Below are 16,018 nucleotides of genomic sequence, written 5' to 3'. Positions count from 1 at the left end.
AGAGATTTCTAAGAGAAAGTTTTTAATCCTACAAAGTTTATACACTTGAGTACCTGCATGTTCCTTGTTAATGAAGATGCAGAGCAGGCTAATTTGTTGATTTTAATTTTGTTCCTAATAGATCCATAATGGTTAGAGATAGTAGAGAATAAATTTCTAAAAGAAAGTAATTTCCAGGCTGGAAATATACACTGATACTCACTTGCAAACTCCTAATATTTTTTAAATGTCCAAGCAAAAGTTTCAAAAATTGTGTGCTTAGAATAGAATTCAGTAACATAAAACTCATTACTAAAATTTTGATAGTAAAACAGTCTGCATGAGCAATACAACAGAACTAATATTTGGTCCTGCATGTATTTCTGTTCAAAGCATCCAGGAAGATATTACAAAGTGACTGTACAAATTGTTAGCATATTTTCTAAGCAGAATAGGAACTGTCAAGGAATTGCTGATAATATTTCTAGTTATGCATTCCTAAGATACAAATAAAAATTCTTCTGCACGTCACTCAATTCATTATGAATGCTTCCCATTGAATGAAACGATAGTTTTGGCCTTTTATGGACAGATAAAAGCTGCACCTGCATTTTTCTGCTTTATGTCATAAAAGCCCATTAAAACTTTTTCCTGTAGTGCAACAGGAACAGCCCATTTTTAAGGGCTTGAATGACAACTAAAAGGCCAAGCCTGTCTTCTGTTTCTGTATTTGCTTTTTTGGCATTTGTTTTGTAAAGTAACCTACTACTAACAAAATACAGTAGCAAGTTTATGTCTTTTAACCAAAAAAAAAGGAAAATAGTCTAAAGCAGTGATTGTCAGCTAAATCCATTTCATCTGTGAAAGTACTGCTGTTTCCACTAGTCAGTAGTCCCAGGTTTTTGCTCACTTACGTCAGCCATGCTATTCAAGCAAGTTTTCAGAAGATCTTGCTTGAATCTCTGGTACAGTATAATTCCTGTGTAACATACTCCTAACAAATGCTATCAAAATATCACTTGCCACATTTGATGAGGACAGAAAAAATACTGAGACCACCAAAGTTATGACTTTGGGGGATATTAATATTTTCATACCTAAATCAATGCACCAAAGCAGTATGCTTCTACCACACTAATTAACAGCATTCCTTGTAAGAAAAAAGAAGCATTTCAGTATTTCCTAGAGGAAGGATTTTAGTCTTGGATAATAATAACAATAATAATACACCTTGGTTTGGGGTTATACTGAGGATGACATTAAGTGAATAAGCCATCCTATTTATTCATCTCTCCACAAAGTAGTGTGGGAGGCAGCAAAGTTTGAAGGATACTCTCAATAACCCAGCGAGTTCTGAATGTTGTTCTTTGTCCTGCACTGCAGTTCAGACATCTGGCATACCTCAGGCAAAACTGCTCTGCTGCACAACTAATCCCTTCCATTGCCTCTTCAGTTGCTCAGTGTTTGTGGAAGGCCATAACACCCTCTCACATTGCTTTCATTAGCCTTTAACTCCAGCAGTCTCCTACCTTTCCCTTTCTCTGTTTACAGCTCTCAGTCCTTTAGACATAATCAGTCAGATTCTGTACACCATTAGTGGAGTAAGAGTGTTTTTGAAAACAGAGTGAACATAGTCAGCTGGGAAAATTCACAATCTTGTCTGCTAAAGTGTTTGCAGACAAGATTTCCCAGAGAAATCAGACCTAGAAAAGTGCTGGTCTAGCACCTATGCCTAAAACCACCAGCATATGGACATATTTCTGGCTAAATTAGCTCATGGTACAACAGAGTATCTCTGCATTTGTGGCCCTGTACCAGACTGCAGCAAACAAGCTGTTTGGGCCATGTTCAAGTTTTGAAGGAGTGTGAGGCAGGTAGAGGTAGAATAAGATGAATCTGTGTCAATTTTAAACAGATATGTGCCCTTCTGCCTAAAGATTTATGAAACATAGCTGTGACCAACATGTATGCACATACTTCCCTTCAGCAGAGTGGGCACTATTCATTTGTACTAACTGGTTGAACACCAAGAATTTTCTCCCTTCTTCATGAAAGGTATGAATGACCAGTCTACCAACATTCAAGCTATCCTACTTCACACAAAAGGGAACTGTACAAGAAGCAATTTAGGAGAGAAGGATCCATGAGTTAGAGAAGAAAGGGAAGTACAGAGTCATGGTACCCAGGGATGAGAGGAAAATGAGAGAGACTGGAAGCATTAATTTCCATACTTCTGGTTCTGTGACTGCAGTGAATCATCAGAGCAAAAGTAACTCTCAGATTTTTTTCCAATGGAGAAAAAAAATATGATCTAAATTTCAAAAAATATACTCTAATTTCTTTTACCTCTGAACATCATACATACTGTAAGGTTATACTAGCAAACTATTTGAGACGCTTTTCATAAAAGGGAGAGAGGCAAGTCCAAGTATGGTTAGCTAGTGTTTATAGGGCTATATTGTTTTAAACAATTTTTGGAAAATGCGTTATAGCCAGCATTTCAAACAAGTCTCATGCTCAGTGTAAAAGAGGCTTTCCTGTATTAATTCAAAGTGTTCTGAAGCCCAGACACAACACTCAGCAGCTCATAAATTTGTCAATGGATGAATTTAGCTTAAGAAAAATAAGCTTCATGTATTATAGGTGTGGCAAGGAGCACCACCTATATTCTTCCAGTTGCTTTGACCCTTTCCAGTTGGTTGTAATTTGTTATAACTTTGCCAAATTCTAACTTCCAGTTCAGTTTTTTTTCTAATTATAGTTACAAGCCTTCCATGCAGTTATCTGCTATTTGAGCTATTTGGGGAATTTTCAGTCAAAACAGCTCAGCAATTTCTAAGGGCAAGTGAGGGGAGAAAATTGAAAAATCTTTTCATGTCCAAAGTGATAAATTCCTTTGCTATTTAAGATGCTGAAGTGTTGCCTTGCTTCGATGCAGCATGTCCCATTCCTAACTCTTCAAAACACATACCTCATCCAAATGAAAAAATTTCAGAGAGCACAATTAGTACATTAAACCAAAGTAGATATTTGCTAGTTGGAAAATGTTTCCTAAAAGCTCTGCCTACACTGTGAACGTGCAGCAGCTATGGGCTGAAAAAATGTTAGCTCTTTAAACAGGGCTCCCATGACACTACTATGGGGAAATCAGCGCTGCTGGGATGGAGTGAGGTCCAGCAGGTCCATGGGGGCAGTAGCTGGGGGTGAAGGGGCTCCCCAAGGATGCCTCAAGGCAGGGCTGGGTCCAGGCTGGCCTCAGCCCTAGCACTAGGCACCTCTCTGGGGCCATACCAGGATGTGGGGCTGTGCATGGGCACAGCTCAGGGCCCATGGTCAGGCAGAACAGCACTCTGGGGAGCTGGAGACAGGCCCTGCTGTGGCATTGTTGGGGCAGCATCTGATGGGTGATGGATGGGCTGACACGGGGCCCTGGGCAGTGGGCAGACACAGCAGGGCCTGATGGTGCCCTCAGGGCTGGCAAAGACAATGACAATCAAGGGCAGCCTCACCTGTACACCCAGGCTATGGCTGGAACAGGGGTGAGCTGGCCAGGAAGGGGATATTTTTTATGTGGAAAAGACACATGGAAACTGTGAAGGATGAAGGTGAGAAGGATAAGCATGAGGGAAATAGCTGAGCAAGAGTAGAAAAAATGGGCAAATGGGACAGTAAGCTGGAGACAGAAATGGGTGAGTGACACAACCTGCAGGACAGGTAGGACATAAGAGGTTTGGCTCAGCCAGTTCATGTTTCTTTGCAAAAAAATTTGAAAGAAATAAAAATTTCTGAACCTGAAGATGTTTGACTCCCAAAAAATGCCTGCAGAATTCAGGCTTAAACTTTTACTAAACAAATGCAGTGAAATCCTAGTACTTCCATCGGGCACTCAAAAATTGAAAGAAATAAAAATTGCTGAACCTGAAGACATTTTGACTCCCAAAAAATGCCTGTAGAATTCAAGCTTCAACTGCTACCGAACAAATGTGGTGATATCCTAGTATTTCCACTGGGCACTCATTATTTGAGTGGTGGAGTTCTACACAGTGAATCTAAATCCACCATCCTGGCAGCAATCAGGAGGTCTCAGGATGATACCACATGAAAAGTTTCTGGCCGTTTCAGTGTCCCCTTTCAAATGCCTGGTATTGGTGTAGCAGGGTAGGAGACAATCAGTTTGTGTGGCCCTGGATTCCCTCAAAACCATTTGCTCATCCTGAGTACAATAATTCCACTTTAGGATTCAAACACGGCTTTTGTCTGTGCTGCTAATAGACTTCAGCACTGCATACATTTTCCAGATTCATAATATAAATTTAAAAATGCCATTCTGCCAATTTCATACTAAGCAGTTGAGTATTAATACCTGAGGTGTGGCCACCACAGTAATAGCTGGATATGTGACTTTGAAAATGAATGGCCAATGGAAGGAAATAAAACCACAACAAAATTCTGAGGTATATGATCCAAAGTCACTAACAGCAATGAACTTAATGAAAAAAACAACTGAATATTAGAATCAAATATGTAATACATTCTTTAGAAATTGCTAGATAATAACAAGACAACTGTAACTGTGCCCTTTTTGAGCACTCAAAATGCAGTCAACATTAATTTTAAATTGGTTTATTTTTCTTTTATTGCTATGTCTGTGTGGGCTGTAATTCACAAAGATTCAGAAGTATTCTGAAGTGATGAAATTCAGTTTCACCTGAAATACTGACACTTTTGGCACAAAAAGACCCTCCCAAATAGGTTTTCCACAACAGAGAAATTCTGTAATTAAATTAAAAGGAAGTGAAGAATAACTTTTGCCAATTGAAAACACGTAAGTAATTTAGTTGGGCTAAATGCAATGACCAGAACTGGAATTTTGAAGGCAAACAAAGATTAAACACTGTGCTGCTACCAAACATTCCTTGGATTCTTTTGAAGCCACAAGGGACAGATCGTCAGTTTTCCATCTCTGTTTTACTGGACCATCTCTACAAGCGGACTTGTTGCTTCCATGACAGGAAGGACCCAAAAGCCTAACCACTATTTTCAGCTATAAATGACAGTAGTTTGGGTCTCAGTTATTTGCCAGCATTTCTTCCTTTGTCACCTATGTTTTTCTGGGTGTCTCTTTTCCATCATTGTCATGGGATAACAATAATCTGGGATTATACCTCACACTTTGAGATTTATCATCAGTTTCATGCCATTTATTCACTCTATTCGAAATACAAGGATTTCTCATCTTGAATCAGCCCTTCAGATCTCATAAACAGAGTTAGACTGATTTACTAGAGAAGGAAGATTACTTTTGACTTCACTCATTCAAACTGGAAAAATGTTTCCTGATTCTGGACAATACATATGGACTAACACCTCTCTCTGACATTTCACTAAGTTTTTAAGTTTAAGAAAAGTCAAACATTCGTAGGTCAGAATACTAAAATTTCTAAGAAAACTATTACAGAAACATAGTAATAGATAGAATTCCATATTTTGCAACTGAAAATATAAACATGCAAAAATTTTCATCATAAGAAATGGTCCTGTTACATGGATTGTGTAGAAAAGGAAAACTGGTAAGAAGGAGTTGTCCATAAATTGGTATGGTCAAACGTGTTCTTCCATTAAACTATACTGTGAAGTGTGATACTCTCTTCTTTCTTGCATTGCTTGATTGTTAAATGATGATTTTAATAGCAGCTCTGTCTCCTTTGCCTAGGATTTTTGATCTGTAGTGTTCAAAGTAGCTCACCATTACAGTGATTCATAGATGAATTAATATGTTTATTGTCTATGTATCTTGGTTATACCCAAATTGTTCATGTAGTTCTCAATTAGTTTTTGATGCCACCTAAAGGTATTACTTCTTCTTGATAAAATCAATGAGCAGGAAAAGTATCAAGCCAAAAAATTGGAAATTCAAGTATAATTAACAGAAACAGGGCAACAATATCAGTCTTTTCCCAGACATATTGTGCATCTTAATGTCCAACAGAAGCTCCTATTCCTTATGCTGGTACTGGCTCTTGATTACTCCTCATACCATTCTTCTGAATCATGGAGCAAATTGTTCAGAACTTATTTTTCATCTAAACGCTACCATTTCTCCTTCCACTTTCACAACTGAACAACTAAAATTATCACTTAGAGAAAATGGAAGGAACAAAGTAAGTGTTTCATGGATGTTAGAAAAAATAAGACTCTAACACTCAGAGTTCCTGATCATTACCACACAATTTTGTGACACTAAACTGAACAAAATAAGTAGGCAGAAGGAAATTTTCAAATAAAAAAGGAATATTGTCCTAGAAAGCTCAATGCATCTACATGTATATGTGTGAAGAGCTATGTCAGATTCCTATATTCTGAATGTCCCACTGAGTACAAATGAAGTGAAACACCTGTATGAAACATCTGAGAGGCCCACATGTTAGTATCTGTTAATAAAATTCTCCCGCAGTGGCTTTTTCAGAAACAGAAAATCAAAATTGCACATATGCTTGCACGCATATATGCATTTATGACTGTGAATTGGTCACAAAAATAGGATATATCCTCATATATATACAAATGTGTGTATTACGTATAAATTGCATGCATTCATTATATTCTTGGTTGGATGTTTTTATGCATATGATAGCAAAAACATTCCTTCAGGCTGTACTGCTATGCTAGTAGGCACTGTGTCAAAACCAAATAAAGAGCCAGTTTAGTAGGTTTGTTCTCTAAGCTGGAGTGTACGGAACTTTCCCCATTTTCCTCCATAGGTGAATTTTGTAGATCTACCCTCCCTCTGCGTTCTGTGGGTCCTTATTAGTTACAGAATCGAGGCCTCACTCTTAAATGATTGCCATTTTACCCTGGGAGATCATGGAAACCTGGCAGTGAGACTCTTGGCTAGCTGCGCCACAGAAAAAAACATACTGCTGTGTTTTAGAAACTCAGTGTTATAAATACATAGGGCTTTTTTTCACATCTTTCCAAATTCTACACTGTTTAACATTGGCATGACAAATATGTCTGAAAAGTCAAGATTTGAAAAGTCCTTTCCTGGAGTCAATTTACTGTTTGAAGGATGCACAGACCACCTCGGAAGGGATCAAAACACTTAATTCCCTCCATTTTTGCTCCTTTTATTCAGCAAACGGATGTACCTCTAAACAGTTATAGTTCAGAAACTATTTTAGCTGCATTCAGCCAAAAACACATTCTAGAATGACTTGACCAGGATTTGATCAGGCAGCAAGGGCATGTCTTCATACATGTAGTCCTCTAAAGACAACCCTTGGAATACCAATATGTTTCCATCCTATGTTTCCCAGAATAATTATAATGACATTATGTACCCTAAAGGAAATTTCAGAGATGGTTCCACAATACTGACTACCACACATAATGACTACTTATTTTTCTTAGTCTGTCTTCTTCAGTGTAAAATCTTCTTTTCATTTTGTATTAAGGAAAAAAATTCTGTTCCTTGCAGAACAGGAACTGAACTTGTCTGTGGGAATGTCTGGCTACAATGCATGAATAGTTGTCATTGTCCATATATTGTCCACTCATTGAACAAGTACTTAATCTGCTTGTTATTTTCATTACCTGACCAAAGTTCAAGCAAGATACTTGAAATTGTAAAGTAGTCTGTCAGTCTACCTGATCATTTATAAATAACATATTAGAAGTTGTATTTCATGTGTCCTTTTTTTGCTGACTTGGGACTAGCCATTGTTACATTCCTCCAAAGCCTCTTTGTTGTAAGTGTTGGTGGTTATTTTCCTTGTTTTAGCAGCAGCATACAGAGAAAAGGCTGTTGAGTAGTTGCTGACTTTTTCAGCATGGCCATTTCCTATTCCTCAGACACAAAGTAGCCCTGTTTGCAGCAGGGCATTTCTGGTGGACTAAATGATGGCTCTAACAGACTTAGCTTTTGGCAGTAAGAGAATGTTATTCCTAATGCCTGCTCTTCTTTCAAATAGCAATCATATATAGAAATATGAATGGATTTCAAACAGAATTTCTATATGCAGACTCAGCTCTTGGGGGATTTATTTTAAATATCTAAATAAAAAATATTTTTAAATGCAAATATCTTGCTTTAAAAACTAAATTTCAGAGAACTCCACAAAGCTGTCAAAGTACATTACTTTTCATTTCAAAATCCATTTTTTCCAAAGTCAGATTCTTTAAGCATGAGATACCAACAAAATAATTCAGATTCAGTCGAATCTGAAGGTCTACTTCAGTAAAGCATTCAAGTGTTAGTATTCAGCAGAATACTTAAAGACATTACTAATTGTGAGGTTTAGAGTTAGCCAGGTGCTTACATGCCATTATTGAAGAATAATGAAGAATAATGCTTTGCTTTCTGACCAACACCTCAGAATGGTCAATCCAGCTGGTGTAAAATAAACTGAATTTCATTGTTTCCAGTTGGAATTGTAAATTGTTTATGACAGAGGATCTTTTTTCTATATAAGTCTATGAAGCAATTAAAACATTATTAGTTCTCTAAAAAGAGGGACTTTCATACTTATGAACAATCGTAGTGCCAATTTTGATAAATATTCTATCTGAACATGTTCAGTAGACATCAGAACTGGGTACATATGTGCATAAAGATTTGATAAATACTCTCTGAAAACTTCCCCAACAGCACTTACCCTCATATATTCTGAACACTGATTCTTTTTCTCCATGGTTCAGACCTTTTTGGTTTATGCAACATCTTAGGCTCCTATTAGATCTGATCCTAACTGAAATTGAAAGAATAAAATTAACATTAACAATGCTTTTCTTGAAATATTCCTGCAGAGATCTGAAAGGGAGATGACAAACCACATGCAACAAAACTTCTTCTTCAGCTGTTTGATGTACAGTTTTACTGCCATGCTGTTTAATGCACATTTTCTTGGTCTCCTATAATTCCAGAAACTTTGAAATCCAAAACCAAAGGAGACTTGTGCACCACTGGTGCTAGCCACACACATCAACAGACAATTTGTAATATTTGAGTAGAAAAGTTACATACTGGTCTCAGTCTTTTATTACTCTCTTCCATATCAGGAGCAGTGACTTTTAAAACTACTACTACTACTACTACTACTATTCATATTATTAGCATTTATCTCTAGGATCATAGATTGAAAATCCAGCTAATTTCTACTTCAGTAACTGTTACTGTTACAGAGAGGCCAGCTGGCAATACTAGGACTCTACCCTGCCTGCAGTAAAAGAGGGAGGGCTGACCACAGTTTCCTAGACTAACTGATGTCAGGAAATCAATTATTTATTTGCATGCTGAGAAAGACTGAGTTTGGTTTTTTAAATTCGTATACAGCCATGAGGGTTCATGTGATCATATTTTCTTAAGGGTTGCTATTTGTTTTCTCATTATTAGGTAAGATGTTGGACAGCAAAAAGAAGCCCAATAGCAAAGGGGAAATTAAAGAAATCTGTGCAGAATATTCAGCCCTGCCCAGGACAATGCTGAAAGCATTTGTTTTCAATCTTATAGCAATAGTGTTCTGTTTAGCTTTTTGAGTGTTCTCTTCATAGTTGTGTATGTCCCTTCCTTCTGTTCAGAGCTAAAGTTATTTTTGCTATTTGTTTCACTCATCTTTGTTTTTAATAGATGTTACTCTGATGTGATTAAATTGTGAGTGGCAGAAATAGAATGGATCAGAATGGAATCAGTGTCATAACTTGAGATTTCCTGAGCTTCCAGTCTCTCTGTTAGTCAGGAATTGTAAACAACACGCAATGCATGTTAACACTTCTATTTTGAGATGGTGCTCAGTATTTCCAAGTAAATTTAAAATACGGACTACAATAGAATTCTTATTAATTTTTTTTTTCTGTTTTCTCTAGATACTGTCACTCCTTTCATATGTCACAATACTAAAATGGTTTTCTTGCTTGTAGCAAAATGCTCCATCTTTATAGCAAAGTGTATTCATCAAATTGTCTTACTGTAATTTTATATACCTTAATGAAAAGGAAGAAGAAATGGAAACACAACGTCTTTTGTAACTTTAAATAAACCTGGCTTTATTGCAGATGTTATCACCAGTACTTAATGATACACAGATCAGAGGTTCAGTATTAAAGCAAAAAAGTTCATAAGTATTTTGGAGAATACTTAATAATTTTCAAAATATTTTGTTCCTAGAAACAGGTAGCCCTTGAGAAAAATCTGAAAACAAATCAATTTAAACTATACCATAGGGATTATTTGCAAATTTAGGGGGCAAATACCTTCTCATTTTTAAAAGAAAAGCAAAAAAATTCTACATATTTTAGCTGGTCTTTTTTACAGTTTTAACTAAGCAATAATGATAAAAAAGTCCACCTCTATAATTACAGCTACATAATGCCTGTAGATTTAAAAAGAAAACATATACCTAGTCTGTCACAAGAAACAAGACAAACAGGTTTTTCTCATTTTTCCTCTCTGCCTATCCCTAGCCTTATTTCTATGTTGACTTTTTTTTAGTTAATAGCTAAATTAGACTGTAAAGCTTTAGAAGAAATCATAATTTCAGCTCACTTCTGAAGTTTGCAGAATGATTTGTAATCCTGTAAGAACAGTGAAACATGGGGACAATTTTTGTTTTCTAAAGTGCTGTGTGGATATTTGATGGAAATAATCCTTTCTGGCATTTCTGAACTTCTGAGTTTTAACCAGTGACAGTTATTATCTATTTTATTTTTTTGGTCACTGTTGTAAAAAAACCTAACCAACCAAACAAACAAAAAAACCAACCAGACAAACAAAAAAAAAAACCAAAAAACCAAAACAAAACAAAATAAAACCACAAAAACCCAAGAAAAGAAAAGAAAGAAAAGAAAAGAAAAGAAAAGAAAAGAAAAGAAAAGAAACCCCACACATAGATGAATGAAAATATTGCAGTAATCAAGATGTCAGGGTGTTTTATGAACTCTGTTTGAGTTTTGCATTGTTTCAGCTCTAAATTTTTCTTACCACTGTATCTGTAATTACTGGTACAAAGGAACCGTAGTACTGTTTATATACAAGTACTGGATAAATCTGAAAAAATTCAGTATGTTGGCTTTTCTACACTTTTTGTGTATGTTCTATTTTTGGACCATATTTTTACTCCATTGGCTTGACTTCTAGCAAAATTGAAGTGCACTGTCAAATTACGTTTTATTTGAGTATGGCAAATTTTCACCTAAATTCATAACATTCAAACTTTACCCCCAAACCACTTTTGACTCAGTTCAGATTCTTAGATATTTGCAAAATATGCCTATACCAGAAAAGAACCTGTTCATTTTTTTTCAAATTAAGAAATAACCTTGACTCTGGGCTTTCCTGTTACAAAATTCTGCCTTACAGCTTTCTAATGTCAGAGTCCAGTTCTAAACTGGAATCACACTGAGATAAAATTTGCAGGTCTTAGTGAGTGAAAGATATTAACTTTTGGGTTTATAATCTGGCTCAAAATTACAAAAACATAGTCAAGAAGAGAAGGATGTGTTAAGCATATGCTCCATCTTCTGCCAAAATGTTCTTATTTCTACATTATATTTTCCAGAGCTTTATGAGTGTTCTTTTCAAATTACTCAGACTGCTTCCTGTTTTCCCCTTGGGAAGCTGTCCCACAGTCTAATATATTGCTGCAATTAAGTAATGTTTTCCTTATAAGCAGTCTAAATATGTTTGCTTTATTTCATCAAGTAACAGTGATTACTTGCCCTCTGAATATACATATGAATTTTTCAGATACAAGGTTAATTAGGAAATGTTACCATTCCTCATGGCTGTTTACCTCATTGTATACCCACATGCCAAGAATGCCACATACTACAAATAATGAACAGAATAGCTGATAATCCCTACCCATAAAGGTGTGGAGTATGTTCCCACATTATTCTTATACAAAGCCTCAGCTTTAAGCTTTCCTAATGAAAGACAAGGGATTTAGTTCAGCACCTCAGTAATTTTGATAACAGAGGAGACCATACCAAGCAAACAAAACCAAAATGAAACAATAAGAAGCAATCTGCCATGTGTTGGAGTGAATTAGATCTGACCTACTACTTGTACAGCATCCCATGGAACTGTGTAGAATGCAACTGCTAGCCACACTTAATTCTCTGTGCTTATACCAGCCTTTGAATTAAGGGCACGGGCTATTTCTGGAACAGGGCTTTTTCATCAGTCTGCTGTTTATACGGATGGAGTCCAAGTGAGCTCCAGAAGACACAATTGAAGGAATAAATACAAGGGCAATGCTGAAGAAGTTCTGTCTCATTCTATCATTTCCTTTAATACTTTTTCTCTGATTAGTTCAACAAATTTGAAATGTCCCTTAATGATAAGTAACGAAATTATATCAGACCAGGAAACAACCACACTAAGTGTGATAAATTTCAGTCAGTATGCAGACAATCCTTTCACATATATGAAAGTTCACCTAAGGCAGAGCTAAGCATAGAGGGAAGGCCCCTGGGAAAGAACATGCTAAAGGCCTCCTATTTGGATTGGCTCACTGTATCCCAAAGCTTTGCTGCTCCCACAGTCAGCAGCAGCATGTGGCAACAGAGATGCTAAACTTCCTTCACTATGTCACAGATGTACAAGGCATGGTCTGAGAATTGTGTCATACTGTAGCTGTTGGTCAACAGAGGAAATATAAATTCCTGGCTATTTCACCTTAATGAAAGCAATAACTATAAAGTTTCTGAGATACCTGTGTTTAAATTTCTCTGTCACTCTGGCATCTAACACAGCATTTGCCCATGCAAAGGAAGGCATACCACAAGTACTGCCCATGATCGATGAGAAATCCATGGATATCCTCACTGTAAGTTCACTTGTAAAGATGGAAATTAGCTCATTAAGATACTGGGCCAGAATTGCAAAAACTGGCAAGTTCTATGTCACATAGAAAGGTAGAAGAGTGAACAAGTGAAGGAATAAGAAAAAAACAGAGAAGGGTAAATATTTCTGATGGCATAACAACAAAATATTTAGTTGCAGGCCTGAGCCATTGATGGGCCTGAACTTTAAACAAATATCTCTGCCAGCTGAATACTGGCCAAATGGCAAGTGGCAACCTTTCCACAGCCTGATATACACGCAAATGAAAAGGTTTTGGGTGCCAGACACCAGGAAGCCAGTGCTTTTAACACCACCACCCTGTAATTTATAGCATCTTGGTTTGTGCTACTGCAGTTAAGGGTCTGTTAATGTTTGTCTTCTGAATTCTAATTCTCAAGGGCTTATAATTTGGCCATTAACATGCCCTCAGTATCAAAACCTCGGCACACATAATGGCTAGCCAAGAACAGTTTTTAGGTAATTTTTTAAGGAAGAATGTTAATTGGTTTCCAAAATATGAGAAAGGAAATAGAGAAAGCAGGAAGGAATGACTAGTTAAAATAGTTAAAGATTATAATTTTGTGTGCTCAATGACTTGAAATGGCTTGCATTTTAAAAGATGAATTATTGCTATGAGGTGATATTATTTTTCTTGCTTTAAAACTTTTTAAGATTAAGTCTTTTGCAGTAATCTAACATGTCAAGTGATTTTTGAATGGCAATTATTTACAAAAATCTCAGCCACTCAAAATGCCATAGATTCACAAGGATGAAGAAGTACATTGCTGAATCCTTCCACTATAATTTTAAAGATGCAATTAGTAAGGACAAGAAAGGAAAACACATACTTAGGAGTGGTTTTGTCAATTTACAGTCCATGCTGTTAAAGCACTTTGAGTTCTAAAGGACACACTTCCTCCGAGTTCTTTTGTGGCTGGATTAAATAAAGGAGTTTTAGCATAGACAGTTTCTGCTCAGCTACAATGAAATCACATCCTTCCTCTTTTTAACTTCGACACAGGGCAAAGAACATCTATGGATACCCATAGATGTCGAAGTGCCATGGTGACTTGTACAACCCACTGTAAGTCTTTGTGCCTCGCTGTATCGTAAGTGATGCAGATGGGAAGTGAGAAATAGAAATTCTAAGCTAAAAATCAATCAAAAAACTACAGTTGTTCTTTACTTTTTAGCAAAGTAAAAACTGCAAGAACCATTTCAACTTGCAACTGACTTCAAACTGAGAAGTCTTGATTAGCCATACATTGTAACAAAACTTTTGGTTAGGATGATCCTTAAAATTTCTGAGCCTGATGTCCATACTCCTGAAATCTGAAGCTGTTATTGTCTTTTGAAAAAAGGACATGCTGTTTACTTTTTAATTCTACTGTATCTACCTACAACAGTGCCTGCCATAAGGTGCATAGAGCTCCCTAAAAAAACCTCTATTACATAAATATATGCAAGTACTATGTTTTAAACACCAAGTACTTAAAAATGTTCTATATAAGATAATAACTTATTAGTCTCTAACTGAAGGGTTACTTATTGTCCACCAGCACCCCCAGGTCCTTCTCCATAGTGCAGCTCTCTGTATTGGTGCAGGGGGCTATTCTTAAATTAACTGTTTACCCTCTACTGAACCATTATGTCTAGGGAGCAGATATCTTACTGCTGCAATACACAGAAAATATTTCCATGTCATATGCACTATATAATTTTTTTTTTTAATCTAATAGGTTAAATTAATTATATATGCTTTCAGGATTACATTCAGTGAATTGGCAGTGGTGGAATCCTTGAAAGTTATGTACTAGTCCTGTAGTACACAAGCCCCTGCTCATCTGCTCTGGGCTGCGCAGACTGGCATATGTGAGAACAAGAGTGTGAGAATAAAACAGTGACCATGGTAAGAGAGGTCAGACATTGCTACGAGACAACATATTTTCTTTAACATTTACTAGTAGTATGAGTTGAGGGCCAAAATATAAATTGAGCAAAGGTTGAGAAAGGATTGCATATTCGATTTTCATTTACATTTGATTTTGGGGGGATTTGGATTTTGGTTTTTTTCTTCCATGTACACATTATGAAAGCTCCTTATTGCTGGCTTTCACATTTGGCCTACGGTCTGGACCACAGCAGTCAGCCAGTCAAGATGTTGTAGGAAATATATTGGCTCAAAGATTATGACTTGGCAACATAGGCTAACTGAATTGCCTGATGCTTTTACCTTAAGGTTCTGATAATAATATTATCAGGATTCAATCACCAATAATCCATCACCAGTATCAATTCTAGAGGCTGACTGGTGGCTTGCTTTTTTCAATACTTTTATAAAAATTGACAATTACACTGCTAATTTTGGATATCATAAATGAATGCTTTTATTTACATTTTACTTGACTGGAGTTCACTGTGATTTAAGGTAAATGGTACAACAAGGTATTCCAAGAGTGGTGACTGTGAAATCTTTATAATTCTTCCACATCCAGACCACATAAAATTAGCAGATAGAGATAGTATATTTTGACAGATGGCTAGAAAATATCGACAAACTTGTGTCTTTTTAGCCTAAAGAAGATTTTATATGCTTGAAAGCCTGTTTGCTTTACCCAGTCATAATATTTTATCTAATAAAAAATGTTACTTTTATCTGCAAATCTGGATCAACTTGCACTCTTTGACAATGGAAGCAAACAAGAGATCGCACCATTCCCACTGGCTCTCCAGGAAAGGTCCTAGAGAACCCAAAAGAATGCACTGTGCGCCATCTGTGTGAAATGGATTCACCACTTAGGACTCAGAAGAAGTCTATTCCAGTGGCTCATTATTAGAGGCAGGAAGGCAGAGAGGATGACTGAATCTAGAAATTTTCTTTGAACCGCAATAAGTGGGACATAGCTGCTACTACATTTTTCAGGTTATACCCAGTTGTATTGCAGAGTCCTCAGGCAGTGGACAGCAGTTTAGTTTCACACCAAGTGAACACTGATTTAAGGTGTGTAAAGAAACATTCAGGAAGTCAGGCAGAACATGTGAATAGAAAAAGACTCAAAATGTGTGTTTCAACTTAAACAAGAAGTTAATGTATTCTTCATGAGACAAACCACAAGTTTTGACAAAATGTCTTTCTCAGACTGCCTTTCAAGGCAACAGTCATTCTGGTTACATGAAATTGCTCCTAAGTGAACGCCC

Source organism: Geospiza fortis, unplaced genomic scaffold (genome assembly GCF_000277835.1).
Source record: "Geospiza fortis unplaced genomic scaffold, GeoFor_1.0 scaffold54, whole genome shotgun sequence".
NCBI classification, from domain to species: domain Eukaryota; kingdom Metazoa; phylum Chordata; class Aves; order Passeriformes; family Thraupidae; genus Geospiza; species Geospiza fortis.
Note: the sequence above shows the minus strand (reverse complement) of the source record.